Genomic DNA, 17,894 nt, shown 5'->3' on the forward strand with positions numbered 1-17,894 from the left:
ATCTAGAGAAACAAATTTTTTGCAATGAATTTAGCATTCTTGTCATACATTCAAGTTTTGGAATCATAGATAATCGTGAAGACATAAGCCAACTCTTGGTGAAAGCTAGAACGGCACCAGGAGGGAAAATAGGCATTTGAGGAAAAAAAAAATGAAAAAAAAAAAGAGAGAGAAAAAAAATTAAAGTCATCATATAATACTAGGACAGTTTTGTTTTAATGTGGATGAATCAACTTATCCTTAGCATATCAAAATAGTTGCCAACAATGCGAATACTAGGGCAGTTTGTTTTTTCAATCAAGTTTCACAAAGCACTTGATGGTGATCTTCAACTACTCTCCATCCTAGCGATGAGACTGAGGAAATGTGATATTATTGCAATCAAAGTTTAAATCTAAGGATGCCCTGACACCATATTCACATTGATTTGTCCAAATTTGTAGTGCCCTAAACCCAGTGGGCCCTGGAGTGCTATTTTGCCTACGTATATTTACGATACCAGAATTATTATAACCCGAACCCAAGGTGGGGAACCGGGTACACCTGTCCATAACTCATACTAACAACACAACAGAAACATAAATATACAAAATTCCCAGATACAATACCAGAGTTCTAAACGTTCATATTACACAAATATCTCCCAAGGTAATACAAACCATAAAACATATGCACATCAGTGTCTCACCACTACTAACTTTAAATCAAAAACCAGACTAGTTCCTCCACGAAGCTCCCTAACCTCGACTCCCTAGATTTCCTAAAATGTTAGAATTTATTGGAGTGAGACACTTCTCAATAAGACGGAATAGATTATTGTCAGTGTGTGGCAACATGAGTTCGAGTGTAGCATACCATATAACCTTTAATAATTAACTTTAACTAGTAAATCATTTAAATTTGTACACACACACACACACAGATAAATATATATATACACACACACACATAGAAATATAAATTCTTTTCTACTTAAGCATACTTTATCATAATAGATTCATTTGTGCACGTAAATCATCTGTTATATCTATACATAAAGGATTTTCCCCTTACTAGATGGACATTCATATAACATCATGTAATTTAAATTTAATATAATTTTTTTTAGGATCACTACATGCTCCCCTCCTTATAAAAATTTCATCTTTGAAATTTACTAACTTACACTTATCACAACCTCCTCTCGGAATCACTGAAATGTTTATTCGACTCCAAGAAGAGCCGACGGCCACCCACATAGCGGCCCCATCCCAAATTTTATTAATTACCCTCACTTATGATAGAAAAATATCGTGGTTACATATACAAGTTCTAGGAGATTACAAATAGTCAAATCAAAACTCTCCCAAAACCACTTAAGATTTAAAACCAAAACAGAAAGGTTACAACTAAACAAATTTACTATACAACCTACACTAAATAAATATTCACTTGAACCATCACAATTATTTGATTAATACTGGGCCTCGCTGAAAAGGTGTGGGTAACCTTGGTGTATTTCCTCCTCTAGTTCCCATGAAACTTCTTCAACTGCATGATTATGCCAGAGTACTTTCACCAATGGGATTTTCTTGGTGCATAGTTCCTACTCTTTCTGGTCTAGGATCCAAATCGATACCTCTTCATATGATAAGGTATCTCCAAGTTCTAGCAACTCATACTTTATCACATGTGACGGATCTGGGATGTATTTTTTTAGCATAAATATATGAAACACATCGTGGATCTTAGACAGTACCGGTAGGCCACTAGACCAATTCTTTCCAGTATCTCAAACAACCCAATATACCTAGGGCTTAACTTACCCTTCTTCCCAAATCTCATAACTCCTTTCATAGGTACAACTTTGAGGAACACATTCTCTCATTCCCCAAAATCCAGCTTCCATCAGCGAGTATTTGCACAATATTTCTATTGATTCTAAACTGTTTTAATTCTTTCCTGAATAAGTCTGATTTTCTCATAAGTTTCCTGTACAAAATGTAGCCCCAAAATTTTCCTTTCACTAACTTCATCCTAGTATAGTGGAGTTTGGCATCTTCGACCATATAATGTTTCATACGGTGCCATTCCAATACTGGCCTGGTGGCTATTATTATAAGCAAACTCCACCAGTGCGAGATATTGAATCCAACTGCCCCCAAAATCCATCACACAATCGCAACATATCCCCCAGTATCTGGATTGTCCTTTCTGACTGTACGTCAGTCTGGGGATGAAAAGTTATGTTAAATATCAACTGAGATCCCAAAGCCCTCTGTAAACTCTTCCAGAACTTGGACTTGAACCGTGGGTCCCAACCTGATACAATGGATACTGGCACACCATAAAGTCTTACTATCTCCTGAATGTACAATTCTACCAATCTATTCATGTAGTTTATAACCTTGATTGGAAGGAAGTGGGCAGTCTTTATTAGATGGTCTACTACTACCCAGATGGAATTTTTCCTATGCAGTGCTGCTAGCAACCCCATGACAAAGTCCATGGAGATATGCTCCCACTTCCATTAGGAAATGTGAAGTGGTTGCAATGGTCCTTCCAGTCTCTAATGTTCATCTTTCACATACTGACATGTCAGGCACTACTCAACGCAGCGAGAAATTTCTCTCTTCATATTATTCCACCATAAAAATTCTCATAGATCTTGATACATTTTAGTGCTTCCTGGATGCACTGTATAGAGGGAACGATGTGCCTCTTCCAGAATAGTTCTTTTAATTTCGACGTCATAAGGTACACATGGTCTAGTACGAAACCTCAAAGTTCCATCATCTGAAATATTGAAATCTGTCCCCAACCCGCTCTGCACTTTATTTACAATCTTTACGAGCTCTGTATCTTTCATCTAAGTAGTTTTAATCGTCTCTAGTAAAGTGTGTTGAACTACCAAACTTGCAATGAATGCTAAGGACTTCCCCCTACTAGTTCCACACCAAGCCTTTCTAGATCCATCTTGATATGATGTTGGGTTACCATTGCTGATACTGAGGCATCCCATGACTTTCAGCTCAAGGCATCGGCTACCACATTAGCTTTCCTTGGGTGGTAACTGATAGTACAATCGTAATCCTTTATCAATTCCAATCATCTCATCTACCTCATATTCAGTTCTTTTTGTGTAAAGAAATACTGAAGGCTTTTTTGATTAGTGAATATCTCACATCTTTCACCATATAAATAATTCCTCCAAATTTTTAATGCAAAAACCACTGCAGCTAACTCCAAATCATGCGTAGGGCAGTTTTTCTCGTACTCCTGGAGTTCTCGAGAAGCACAAGCTACCACTTTTCCCTATTTTATCAAAATACATCCAAGCCTTTTCTAGGACGCATCACTGTAGACCACAAATTCACCCTCCCTTGATGGAATGATCAAAATTGGGGCGCTGACGAGAAGTTGCTTTAATTCTTGAAAACTTTGTTCACATTAATCTTTCCATTGAAACTTCATATTCTTTCTCGTCAACCGTGTCAGAGGACCCGATAGTCTAGAAAATCCCTCCACAAATTTCCAGTAGTACTCTGCGAGACCCAAGAAACTTTTGACTTCTTGAACATTTTTTGGTCGTGCCCATTCCACTACCGCCCCTATTTTACTCAGGTCCATCGAAACACAATCCTTGAATATTATGTGTCCAAGGAATTCAACTTTCTCCAACAAGAATTCGCATTTCTTAAATTTAGCATAAAGCTTCTTTTCCCTTAACAACTAAAGTACCAGCCTCAAATGGTTTTTCACGCTCCTCAGGACTCCTCAAATAAACCAGGATATCATCTATAAATACCACCACAAACTAATCCATATATTCATGGAAGACTCTGTTCATCATATCCATAAACTTCGTAGGAGCATTAGTAAATCCGAAAGACATAATCAGGAACTCAGAGTGGCCATACCTAGTTTAGAAAGCTATCTTTGAAACATCCTCCGATCTAATTTTCACCTAGTGATACCCTGATCGGAGATCAATCTTAGAATAAACTTGTATACCTTAAAGTTGGTTAAATAGATCATCAATGCGAGGAAGCGGATATTTATTCTTAATTGTCACTTTATTTATCTTACGATATTCGATACACATCCTTATCAACCAATCTTTCTTTTTAACTAACAAAATCAATGCTCCCTAAGGTGACACGCTAGGTCAGATAAATCCCTTCTCTAGTAATTCCTGCAACTGTTTTTTTAATTCCTTCAGCTCTACTGGAGCCATTATGTAGGGAGCTTTAGAGATCGGTGTCGTCCCTAGAAGTAAATCAATAGATCACTCGATTTCACGGTCAGGAGGCAACCTAGGTAAATCCTTTGGAAACACATCAAAGAATTCCATCACAATTGGAATATCCTCCAACTTTAACTCTCCCCCTAGTACTTCCTTCGCACAAGCTAAGTACACCTAACATCCATCCAAGAGTAGCCTCCTTGCCTATATAGCTAATAAGATCTGTGGAGAAGAACGCATGCTCGACCTGAAAAACCTGTACTCCTACTGCCCAGGAGGTCTGAATACTATCTCTTTCCTATAACAATCAATACTAGCATAGTTGGCGGCTAGCCAGTCCATTCCCAAAATCACGTCAAACCCATGCATGTCAAATACCACTAGATTGGCTGGTAGTATTCTTCCTTGAATACCCACTGGACAGTTTTTGAGCATCCTTCTACATATCACTACTAATCCTGTCAGTGTGGCTACGGATAATTCGGCGTCTAACAATTGAGTTTCTACCTTGAAAACCAAGGTGTAGTCCCAAGAGGAGGGTGAATTGGGTTTAAAATTTTTCTTTCAATTCCTTTTAAAAATCCTTAACCTATTTTACTTCTTCTAATGAATTCTTGACTTCTTGTTGATTTATTCAATACACAACAAATACTTAAGTCTTTATACAATTCTCAACCGAACAATTTTTAAACAATCAAATAACCAATTAATCAACCAAACCAATCAATTATCCAATCAACCACAATATCCTAACCAAGATATAAGATTCAGCTTATTACAAGAATTCAGCTTTTGTTTGTTTGCAACCCTGTATATATGATTTTGATTCAACCTCTTAAAGTAAAGATTGATAATGCAAGTTTGCTGATATAAAGCCCTGTATTAATGATTTTGCTTTCTAAAAATGAAGTGCAATATAAAATCAAACACTCTTTTCCAAAAGCTAGCTTAGACTTTAAATAAACTTTCAATTAAAGAGTCTTTGGGTTTTTCACCAATCAACGTACTTCCTTACGGTTTGCGTAAAGTATGGATCAACCAATGTACTTCCTTTCGGTTTCCCCAAGCCCAAAAAAAATTTAAACTTTAGTTTATTCAATTTCCAAACTTTGTAGTATTTATAATTAAGAATTTAAAACATCCACGTAGTTTATATGTATGTTTGAAATTAAAGAGAACAAGGGAAAGAGAGTGACACCGGGCTTTTACGAGGTTCGACTTATCTCCAACCTACATCATCGCCTTTGGCAAACCACCAAAGGATTTACTAAATCAGTTCCTTTCCAAGCAAAATAAAATTGTTGCACACTCCTTCACTAGGCTAGACCCCGCCTCTCCAAGTGATACCCTCACTCGATCACTCCCGCCTCTCCAAGCGAAACCCCATGCTTGATCAACGATCCAAATACCTTGAATCGTGCAAAAGCTACAAGAAACTATAAAGTAAACACTGCATACAAGAACACTCTCAAACAGAGCAGATTAGTACAATATTCAGCACAATGTACTTCAAGAATTTATATAACAATATGAAATAGAATTGAAACTCAAGTAAAGAGATCACCAAGGGTTCTTTTAGTGATTGAGAAAACTAAGTGTTATAATTGTATGCTTGTGATTCAGCAGCAATTCAGAAGGTATCTCCCAGATGGAGTATAAGCAATAGAGAACTTTGAGAGAGATTGAAAAATTGATTTCAAGAATGCTGTGTGATTGCCTTGGTTATTAATTTCTTGGGATTAAGGTAGTATTTATAGAATTTTTAGGATTAGTTTCTTTATTCCCCAAGTTACTTAGAGTGTCCACCAAGATTTTATAACGTTCGGATTTGAAAATCTAATTTTTAGAATTTTCCCGCTGAAGTTTAAAAATTCAAATCCCGTGGAATCAGTTGGCTGGACAGGCGACTGGGTAGTTCATTTCTTAGAGTCAGTCCGCTAGACAGGAGACAGAGGCCTTTCTGTCTGCCAGAAATAAGTTTTATTAACTTTTTAGTCAGCTGGCTTAACCACGTTCAAAAAAGGTCAGTCGGCTGGGTATGTTAGTCGGCTGACTGATCTCAGTTCAAAATGTCAATGAGCTAGGCAGATTTATTAATTCTGGTGTTTTTTCAATTGGCTGGCCAATTTTAGTGTGTTCAGGTCAATCGGCTAACCAATTTCATTTTCTAAAAAACTTTCATTTTTTATTTTTAAACTCTTTTATTATTTGAAAGGCTCAAATGTGACTTGTCAAAAACATTTTCAAGGGTTTTAAAATCTGGTATCTAAGTCCATATTCAACCCTAAAAAAGCTTCAACAATATTTCAAAAGATATTTAAAATATGAAGCACTTAGATAAAGACTTCTAAGACTTTGAACATTCTTCGCGTTTAAGTCTTCATGCTTGTCTTTTGAGCTCTCTCTCTTTGCTTTTCTTTCTTTTGCCTCTCTTGCTTTTCTTCAAGCTTTGATATACTTTTAAGCTTTCTCTCATATTCTTCAAGCTAGCTTTAAAAAATCATTTTGAAATTCATGCTTTAAGCTTCATATGATCATCCTTCTTTAAAGTATAAACTTGCAATGGATCATTGATCTTGCATTTACATGCTTGATCCTTGTGAGTCCTGAAATATTATTAGTCAACCAAATATGATAAGTTTCTCTTGTTTTTTTTAGCATCAAAGCAAGATGTTAAGCCTTGTAAGACCAATAATCTCCCCCTTTTTTATGATGACAAACAAGGAGCAAAAATATGAATAAGTCTTAAAAAGACTGCCCCTTACAATAAGTCCTTTCTTAACAAAATTTGTAATTTCAAGATCAATATCAATACCAATTTCAATATCATGCAATATCATGCTCATCACATCATCTTAACAATAAGATCATTCAGTATGCTCATTACATCATTCAATATGCTTATTACATCATTCAAGTTCAAGATCATCATTCAAGTTCAAGTAGTACTTCTCCCCTTTTTTATACATATATCATGTTTTTTATGTTTTTTTTTTTATTTTTAATAATATCCTGTTCAATACCATGTTCAATTTTTGCTCAAAATTTCTCCCCCTTTTAACATCAATCTAAAAGAGTAAGGTATCAAAAATGATTAACTTCAAATAAAATCATATTTTGAGCATAAGAATATCAAACAAACATATCAAGCATATGATACCAATTGAGATTTTCATTAATTCTAATACCAATTGATCTTTTGAATTTGTGATATCAATTGAAACACTAAAGAATAATACTAATTAAAAATTTATGATACCAATTAAAAACTAATTCATGATACCAATTTGAAAATTTCATATGATACCAATTAAAAAATTAGGAAAAAATCATAATACAAGTAATGAGTCATAATACTCCTCCTGAATTTAATGCATTCAGATTTGATACCAATTATGCTTTCTAAGTTTATCATCCCATGTTTCAAACATTGATTCATGTCATGTATGTGCTCATGAATACTAATATCGAGTACCAATATCATATCAATGTCATAACATGCTCATGGATATAATTATGCTTGACATGCTCAATTACTAATTTATATATTCATGGATACCAATATACTTCATGGATACCAATGCTAATGTCATGTTATTCACCACTCATGGATACTAAATTAATTAGATGCAAATTTTTCAATTTATCGTTGTGATCTATCATACGCATACATGGTCAAGAATTAATTTCATACTCATATATCAATATCATATCAAAATTTATACTTCTCATTCACACACGTGCACTTCATTCATGCACATGCGCATGCTCATTCTTGCACGTACTCATACCCATGCACATCATCCATACACACACATGCACATTCATGCATGTACTCATTCATGCACATACACATTCATATGCATGCACATACATGCACGTTCACACATTCATGCACGTGCTCATTCATGCATGCATTCACATTCATGCATGTATTCATTCACACACGTGCACATTCATGCACGTACACATTCATACACATGCATGTCACGCACGCACACACATTCGTGCACATGCTCATTCATGCATGGACGCTTTTTCACGCACGCGCTTATCCATGCATACACATGGTAATGCATTTGTGATCACACATGCATTATGCATCATTCATACACGCTAGCATACACCTGGACACACACAGCCCACGCGTCAGGCAACGCGTGTTGATTCATGGTCTTAAACAAGACCTTAAACTGGTTTTCCCCCGGATCAGTCAACGCTTGACTGGTTCATCATTCCCGGAACCGATTCATGCCAATTTTCCCCATTTCACTTGTATATTATTATTTAGATATCCTGAAAATTCATAAAAAATCACAAAATTCTCAAAAATCCCAAAGGCACTTTCATACTTTGAATTCCATTGATTTTATCTGCATTATTTTGAAGTTCGGGAAAAATATTAGAAAATCATAAAAAATATTTTCACACTTAAAAAATTCACAAAAATATTTTTTTAGGCACAAAAAATCATTTTCATCCTGAACAAACTGTAAAAACCTCCCAGAATAGTATTTTCTTACTTAGAAAAACTTACGGATTCCAAAATCCCCAGAAGCGTATTTTGAACCCCATTTTCTTGACTTTCCATCCCGATGATTGCAACCAAGGGCATAGACTCTTCAAAGTATCGGATTGCCCCAATCCTGAGCGAATATCTATAAAATATTTTCATTCTTTTGGTTTTCGAAAGGGAGTAATTTTGAAAGACTTATTACATTTATTTTGGGATAATTTTTTATTAATCTGATATCGTTCGTAAGAACGGGCGTGTAGGGGGTGCTAATACCTTCTCCTCGTGTAACCATACTCCCGAACTCGACTCTGGTGATGCAAACCGATTCTACCCCTAACGGGGTAGCAATCAAGTGTTCTAACCGCACTTCAAATGGTTAGTGGCAACTCCATCACACATTATTTTTTCACAAAAATATCTTTTTCCAAAATCACACATCCATTTTTCCCAGTTCGCAGTCGTACCCCATTTTTCGCTAGAGAGCGGTTCCCTAGGTAGGGTCCTCGACGTCACGACATTCATAACACTTTATTTTATTTCTTAATTTTAATTAATATAAGTTGGGTAGATCCGCATCGATGTGTGTGGGTGTAGCCCTACTCAATTTATATATATATATATATATATATAAGTACTATATATATAATAGGCTTAGAGGCTAGTGCTTACTAAAAGTAGGGATTCTAAGCCCAATAAAAAAGCATTTTGTGGCTAATTTAATTTTTAAACTTTGGTGACCAATTCAATTAAATAAAATTAGATTCATAGATTTCGATCAATATCTTTTGAGAATTTTGTAAAATCAAGAGCAACAAGCATTTATAAGGACAATTTCTAATAATATATATACATATATTTTTTTTTTGAATGAATGAATGTAGCAAAAAGTTGACTTTTTTTTCCCTGTATGTTTGTTTCATGCTACACCAATGCTACATTTGAATTAATAATTTAATAATTACAAACAAATAATTATAAAAAAATAAAATCTTATTGAATAAAAATAAAAATTGTTAAAGGGTTGCTCATTGGGTACAAATGACATTAATTTTTAAAGTTAAATTGGCCCTTAAAAAATTCATTTTCCCTTTTCCAATGTTTTTCCAGTATACATTTTTAACATCTTTTTTGAACTCAACCCACTTTCTTTAGCATCATTCTTTTATCCACTCTTAGTTTCCTTCTTATATATATTCTATATACACTAGCACTCATACATAAAGCCTTTTATTTTATTTATTGAAATCTCACATTAAATTTAAGCTACAAAACAGAAGACAACTCATCTCTCATCCCACACTCTTTCCTAACCTTTTTAAGATTTGACCATAATGTATTCAATAAAAAATTTCTAAACTTTAATTGCTGAAATGCTCCCTAAAATAAATATATGATAGTTATTGTGCAATCAATTTGAAATTGACTTAATTGAATAACAAAATTAGTCTTCTTGAATTTTAAAATGATTAGTTCAAATTAGATTTTGAAATGATTCATCAATTAATATATGAACATTTATTAGTAGAAAGCATTAATTGCACATTTGGTATGTATGAATTGAAGGGACTTGAATCAAATTTATGATTTAAAATCTCATTCCATTCCTCACCTACCCCATCCAATTTCGCAAACCAAATATGATGTTAAGATCAAATGAATGTTAAACACATTATGATAACATAACCATTGAAATTTTTTGGTGGACATAAATTTTAGCTTTCCTTCAATAGTTTTTTATGGGTCGTTTGGTTCGTGCCATAAAAAATATTCCCATGAAATGATATTCTCAAGAATTCTAATCATAGGTATAGGATGTCTATCCTTGTTGGAAATTAAACTTGACTGGAGATGGCCGGCAGCCCACCGCTGTTGATTTTTCTAGAGTCGGCAGGCAACCTACTCCACCTACTAGCCCGCCTCTGTTCAAGATTATATCCCACCATTGTTGATTGTACTGTTATATGATTTGCTATAAATAAATGTGTGTGTGTGTGTGTGCAATGTATTATGTGGTGTACAGAGGGTGTATAACCAGTGAGCGTGATTTTAATTCTCTTCTATAATTCAGTTTGAAATAAATTGAAAGTGTTTATTGTGCAATTGGTTCTCACTGAGTTTCAGTCACAGCAAGTGACTGAGTGTCTCTTCCACCCATGGAAGTGGGATCAGGCTGAAACTTCAAAAGATACAAAATTAATGCTTGAAGGAGAAGAACCCATACAAACAAGAGAAGTGACTATTGAGTCACAAGTTCCCGAAGTGCATACACCTCCACACAATTACCATTCACCACAGAGGAATGGAGTTTCATCACCAATTGAGCATGAAATCTCAGACATGAGGCCTAGAGGAGCCTGTAACCTAGTTGATCTGTATGAAAATACAGAACCAATGGAAGAGTATGTTGCTCTAAACTGTTTGTTGCTGACTAGCGACTTGATTAGCTTTGAGAAGGCTAACGAAGAAAACAAATGGAGAAAAACGATGGATGAAAAGATTCAATCCATCGAGAAGCACAAGACTTAGGAGCTGACGAATCTCTCGAAAGGCCGCAAAACTATTGGTATAAAATGGGTCTATAAGACTTAGAAGAACGCTTAAGGAGAAGTCCAGATATACAAAGCAAGACTTGTCGCCAAGGGCTACAGGAAGAAAGAAGTGGAGTTGATATCTTGCAGAACACATGATCAGAATGCTGACATTTTTACGAAGCCACTCAGACATGATATATTTGCAAGACTGAAGACAATACTCAGAATGACAAAACTAGGATAGTCAAGTTTAAAGAGGGATGTTGGAAATTAAACTTGACTGGAGATGGCCAGCAGCCCACCGCTGTTGATTTTTCTGGAGTCGACAAGCAACCTACTCCACCTACCAGCCCACCTCTGCTGAAGATTAATTCTCACCATTATTGATTATACTGTTCTATGATTTTCTATAAATAAATGTGTGTGTGTGTGTGTGTGTGCAATTTATTATGTGGTGTAGAGAGGGTGTATAACCACTGAGCTTGATTTTAATTCTCCTCTGCAATTCAGTTTGAAATAAATTGAAGGTGTTTATTGTGTAATTGATTCTCACTAAGTTTCAGTCACAACCACTGACTGAGTGTCCCCTCCACTCATCAATCCCATGGGAGTATTTTTTGTTTGGTTCATATTGCAATATTTTTCGGAATGTACACATAATTCTCATGTCAATGTTTGGCTTAATATGAGAATCTTCATAGGTATTTTAAGAAGATATTCATTATACTCTTGACATTTATGTTAATAAATCTATGATGAACAATTAAATTTTTCAACGCAAAAGTCTATTAAAAATGTGTACTTAATTAAATTTATATCTTAAGTTTCAACAACTATAAATTTAAAACATTTAACACTTAATAATTTATTAACTAAAATAATTGAGGGTAATATCATCTCTAAATATTAACTATTATACTATTTTTTTTATTAATCAATAATTATATCACTTTTGTTTAATAAATGGGTAATATAATGTCTAAATATTCACTATTATACTAATTTTTTATAAAACAATAATTATATCACTTTTGTTTAATAAGTTACAAATATCAATTAAAATTTTAGTTATCATAAATAGTGATACTCTTATTTGATACTTTAAATATTGTCTACTTTAAAAATTAATCAAAAATTTCCTTATTAGTATTTGTAACTAACATTTTTAATATTCTCAATTAAAAAATTAAATAAAATTTATGTTACTTAATATTTTTAATTGCCATTTCAATATTTTCTAATTAAAATTTTAATAATTTCCTAATTAATTACATTTTAATTAATATATTAAATTAACATATTATGTATATATTGTCCAATTGAAAAAATAGAATTTTATGAAAGTAGAATCCTTATGAAACTTATTCATATGGGGAGGTGGAAATACAGTGTCATATTTAATAAGAATCTTTGTACCCTCATAAATGTAAATATGATTACCATATCAATCAAACAAACGTAAGAATAAATATCATGAACTTTACATTCACAAAATGTTGAAAGACGCCACTAAACAAATGGCCCAACCTTCCCCATAAGTTTTCCTTCATGTCCACGATATGCAACTAATTGCACAAGATGACATTTCGCTAATAGGAGAATTTTTTTTTGAATTGGATCAATAATTTCAATTGAATGAGTATGAGTAAAGGATCCATGGATGAAGATAGAAAAGTGGAATTTATAACTGGCCAATTAAAGAATAGAGTTTCATTTTGAAAGGCAATGAAAAAAGCTATTAAGAGCTTATTCCAAATCGTGAAGATCCAGACCCTACGCTAGCAGCATATCCAGCACCCGAACCATAAATAGCAAGAGCGAAGGCAAAGCCAGATGCAAATCTGACCTGGCTCAATAGGGAAATCCCAATTCAATGGGCCTTTCGATACAATCAAATAGAAAGCCCCAAGGGCACCATATTCTAGGAGCCTAAACTATGTGATTGAATAAATCCTCCTCTAGCTGTTGTGGGTCGAGGGCTCCTTCAAACTCTGATTCGTATTAGCCAAAGAGGAATCCTTCCAGTAGTATCAGTCATTTATCCCACTTCCCTCCACATTTTATCAAGTGGTCATGCTAGAGACATAAACAATCATGGATAATTATGAGATGAGATTGGACGTTGAATCCATTTCATATGATGGGAGTTGCCGGTGTATTGGGTGCTGCTCTGCTATGCGCTATTTATGGTGCTACCATAGAAAATACTTTATTTGAAGATGGTGATGGACGTATAATTTATAGACTACGCAACAAGGATTCGAATGATTAGTTAATTTTTTCAACTTCAACATTTCTTTCATGGGTATACAATTCAAAGTTCAAAATTTCAAAGAAACTTATTTTCTTCCAAAAAAAATAGATTCGGAATTAAGGTAAGGAATGGAAAATATGAAAATAGGTGTCTCTAACGCCCACACCGGATATGGATCGAACTGTCTCATGACGTTTTAAACCCAGCTCACGTACCGCTTTAATGGGCGAACATCCTAACCCTTGGAACATACTACAGCCCCAGGTGGCGAAGAGCCGACATCAAGGTGACCGAGGGATAAGTAATTCAACTCATTCACATCCAGATCATGAATGTTTGGAATCCATATTATGCAAGGAGACATTACTTTTGCTAATTTGAATTAAAGGGTGATATCCATTTTTGGATTTATTTCATCTATTCCATAACTAGAACAGGAGGGTCAAATGAAACACTTTCATAAAAATTCTCATAGAATCGAGAATGAAGTTTTCATTCTGTACATGCCAGATCATGAATTAGTAACTGCATCCAATCTTTCCTTTTTACGTTCCCATGTCGCCACACGGGAGGGACGTGTGGATGTAAAAAGGGGGAACTTGTCAACTTGTTCCGACCTCCCGAATTGGATCCCTAATTGACGGGTTAGTGTGAGCTTATCCATGTGGTTATGCACTCTTGATCTGAGGTGCGAATATAAAGATCTCTTTTTTATGACATCCATTTATCGATCCCAGCCCGGAAAAGTGATAATTCATTCTTGGAGTAGATAGCAACAACCATTTCATCAGACATGCGTATTTTTGATTTTCTAATGGATTTACATCTTTCATTAATGGAAATTTTTGGATGTAGTGAGCAAACATTGGCTCGAAGCATTTTCTCTACCCCTTCTTCTTCCAAGTGCAAGATAACCCCAAGGGGTTGTTGGTTTTTTTCTACCAATTGGGGCCCTCCCTTCACCACTCCAATGGGAATGGTCTACAGGGTTCATAACTATTCCTCTTACTACAGGGATTCAGTGCAGTTTTTATGTCAGTCCAATATTCCCCCTTCTCTTTATCAAGAATAAAAATGCACTTTGCATTTTAAAGGTATTGGTATTCGACATTTTATAGAGGATTCATAACTCACCATTTACGTTTTTTCTTTTTCTTATCACTGAATAGATCTCTTTACTTGCACATTATTCCCTCTCTACCACAAATCTTGTGGGAAAAGTGTTGCTAAATTTATATCGTCCACTATTTTTTCTTCATGTGTGACTACGATATGGGATGATTTAGTATTTCTTCATTCATTCCCATCCAATCCAAAAAAAAAACCTTTTCTTCGTAGTGACTCCGTTCCATGCCTCATTTCATAGGGAACCTATCAGATTCTGATATTATTGATCGATTTTGGTGTATATGCAGAAATCTTTTTCATTATCACAGCGAGTTCTTCTTTCTTTTATCACTTAGGAGCCGTGTGAGATGAAAGTATCATGCACGGTTTTGAATGAGAGAAAGAAGTGACCTTTTTCGACTCTACCAGGAGAGTTTATAAATAAATAAAGATCTTTGGTATCATCCTCTATACTGAGATATACCATAAGACCAATAAGTTAATTCGAGATTTTGCTATCCCCCCCGGACCGCCTGGATCCCATGAGTGAATAGAAAGTTGGATCTACATTGGATCTCACCTGAATCGCCCCACGGCTCCTCCCTTATGTGCATAATGAGGAACATTGAGTGCTCCTTGTTGTTCGGATCTTGACCGGGTCTGAGCTTCCCAAGCTCTATGCTATTGGGGAACTCTGCAATGGTCTTACCACCTTCTTGATTTACTATATTTGAGTCCTAAAAAGAAAGCGATAACAAGCTAAAAGGCGCATCTCTTTAAGCCAAGATCGTTTGCTCCTCAGCAATTGATCCAAAAAGTGTCACAGCTCCTTCTTAGGAGGATCCCATGATCCTGAACCGATCTTACCTGGGATCTTTCATTCAGCAATAGGGCCCTGGTCAGTCACTTTTACGAGCCGGGATCGATTAGTGGAAGTCATAAAAAAGAGATCTTTATCTTCGCACCTCAGATCAAGAGTGCATAACCGCATGGATAAGCTCACACTAACTCGTCAATTTGGGATCCAATTCGGGATTTTCCTTGGGAGGGATCGAGAAGGAATTGGAATGTATCGACTCTTCGCTGGTAGATTAAAGTGGAGGTGTCTTGTTTAGTTTGTTTGGCTGTCGATTAGCCAAGTCATGAATTTATATTCTATATATACACATCTTTCTACGAGCATTTAGCATGTTCATGTGACAACATTTTTTTTCTGTTTTATTCTTTCACATGATGTCTGTGTCTTTTTCAGTTTTAGAATGTATTTGAGGGGATAATTATTTATTGGAATACAATGAAATATAGCTTAATTTTTTTCCCATTTAAATTGATTTTAGTGAATAATTATTTATTTGAATAAGATGAAATATAATTTAAATTTTGAGAATCAAAAGAATAATTATTCCTTATATATTTCTAATTATTTTATTTAATATGTAACAACACATGTAGCAACACAACATTCAACACATGAATCATCAATCGAGTTAGAGTAAGAATCATATATCTCCTGTTCTGTTAATGCACTAACCCCATGATTTACCACTTCCAGATCATTTTAGCTTGAAGCTTCCAAAGTGATGGTCTCCTTTTCCTAGGTCTCTCCAAACTTCTTTTCAAGCTAAATCCAGATCTCCTGTGCACTACTATATGTCATAATCTCATGACGAATATTAGTTTCTAAAGCACAGTATAATAAATTCATGGCATATGAATTTGTATGCATTAAATTAATATCATTTTCTACTGGCATACAAATTCTCTTATCAATAACCTATTAGACCCTCCAATTCATAGATTTTACAAATATGCTCATTCGAATTTTCAAATGGGTGTAATTTCACAAACCAAACGAATCCCTACAGTATTCATAACACTTTATTTTATTTCTTAATTTTAATTAATATAAGTTGGGTAGATCCGCATCGATGTGTGTGGGTGTAGCCCCACTCAATTTATATATATAATAGGCTTAGAGGCTAGAGCTAACTAAAAGTAGGGATTCTAAGCCCAATAAAAAGGCATTTGTGGGCTAATTTAATTTTTAAAATTTGGTGACCAATTCAATTAAATAAAATTAGATTCATAGATCTCGATCAATATCTTTTGAGAATTTCGTAAAACCAAGAGCATCAAGTATGTATAAGAACTAGTGAAAACAAATGTAAATAAAATGCAAATGTAAATGTAATACAATTTCTAATAATAATTTTTTTTTTTTTTGAATGAGTGAATGTAGAAAAAAGTTGACTTTTTTTTCCCTGTATGTTTGTTTCATGCTACACCAATGCTATATTTGAATTAATAATTTAATAATTACAAACAAATAATTATAAAAAATAAAATCTTATTGAATAAAAATAAAAATTGTTAAAGGGTTGCTCTTTGGGTACAAATGACATTAATTTTTAAAGTTAAATTGGCCCTTAAAAAATTCATTTTCCCTTTTCCAATGTTTTTCCAGCATACATTTTTAACATCTTTTTTGAACTCAACCCACTTTCTTTAGCATCATTCTTTTATCCACTCTTAGTTTCCTTCTTATATATATTCTATATACACTAGCACTCATACATAAAGCCTTTTATTTTATTTATTAAAATCTCACATTAAATTTAAGCTACAAAACAGAAGACAACTCATCTCTCATCCCACACTCTTTCCTAACCTTTTTAAGATTTGACCATAATGTATTCAATAAAAAATTTCTAAACATTAATTGCTGAAATGCTCCCTAAAATAAATATATGATAGTTATTGTGCAATCAATTTGAAATTGACTTAGTTGAATAACAAAATTAGTCTTCTTGAATTTTAAAATGATTAGTTCAAATTAGATTTCGAAATGATTCATCAATTAATATATGAACATTTATTAGTAGAAAGCATTAATTGCACATTTGGTATGTATGAATTGAAGGGACTTGAATCAAATTTATCATTTAAAATCTCATTACATTCCTCACCTACCCCATCCAATTTCGCAAACCAAACATGATGTTGAACGCCTTATGATAACCTAACCATTGAAATTTTTTGGTGGACATAAATTTTAGCTTTTCTTCCTTAGTTTTTTGTCGGTCGTTTGGTTCGTGCCATAAAAAATATTCCCATGAAATGACATTCTCAAGAATTCTAATCATAGGTATAGGATGCCTATTCCATGGGAGTATTTTTTGTTTGGTTCATATTGCAAGATTTTTCGAAATGTACACATAATTCTCATGTCAATGTTTGGCTTAATATGAGAAGCTTCACAGG

Source organism: Malania oleifera, chromosome 8, assembly GCF_029873635.1.
Source record: "Malania oleifera isolate guangnan ecotype guangnan chromosome 8, ASM2987363v1, whole genome shotgun sequence".
Lineage (NCBI taxonomy): Eukaryota > Viridiplantae > Streptophyta > Magnoliopsida > Santalales > Ximeniaceae > Malania > Malania oleifera.